We start from the raw sequence: 782 nt of genomic DNA, 5'->3' as shown, positions 1-782 counted from the left end.
CCTGCCGCTCTGCAGCCGCCGCCCGAGCCAAGTCGGCGGGGCTCGAGCCAGGCGCGACGCACTGGTTTAGATAGGTGGGGCAACGAATCGGCGATGCACAGCGGGCGGAATGTCGCGTCCGACAGACGCGAAAGACCACGCATCGCTGCCCAATGGTAACACATCAATCGCATCAGCCGAGCGCAGCAGTCGCCCCGCGGGGCGGCTTGGGAAACAAGGCGCCAGCGAGGGCCCGCAACAGGCTGAACACATGGCGCCGCCCGCGCCAGTTCGCGCCGCGGCAGCGAGCATGGTGGCCCCAGCCTTTGAGTGAGCGGTGCTACGGGTGAGTGTGTTGCTGGCCGGCCGGCTTGCTCAAAATCAAAGCAGGGAGCAGCACCACACCAAGTGGGCTGTTAACAAGTAGGGCAGCCAGCGGGTGCACCCACAGGGGCGCGAGGGAGTCAAAGCCTGGCCCCCGCCGGGGCCGCGTCCAGGGGCGCCCCGGGCGCCTCGTTTGGCGCCTCGCCCGCCGCAAAGGCAAAGACGACGGAGTGGCGCTCAGGCCGCCGGGGCAGGACGTCCGCCCGCGCCCCGAACCAGTCGTGCAGCCCGGGGCGGCCCTCCAGGGGCACGCCCAGGCGTGTGCCGTGGGTCCATCGCCACCTGCGGTCGCGTCAGAAAACAAAAGGGGGGGAGAGGGTTTACAGGCTTGAGGCGCGTGAGTGCGGGACGTCTGCCGGTCGCTTTGGGGGGCAGGTTGCAGGCTCGCCGGCGGACAGAGGCCGCTGATGGTGGCGGGG

The sequence above is a fragment of the Monoraphidium neglectum genome, assembly GCF_000611645.1.
Source record: "Monoraphidium neglectum strain SAG 48.87 unplaced genomic scaffold scaffold01734, whole genome shotgun sequence".
In the NCBI taxonomy this organism is placed as follows: domain Eukaryota; kingdom Viridiplantae; phylum Chlorophyta; class Chlorophyceae; order Sphaeropleales; family Selenastraceae; genus Monoraphidium; species Monoraphidium neglectum.
Note: the sequence above shows the minus strand (reverse complement) of the source record.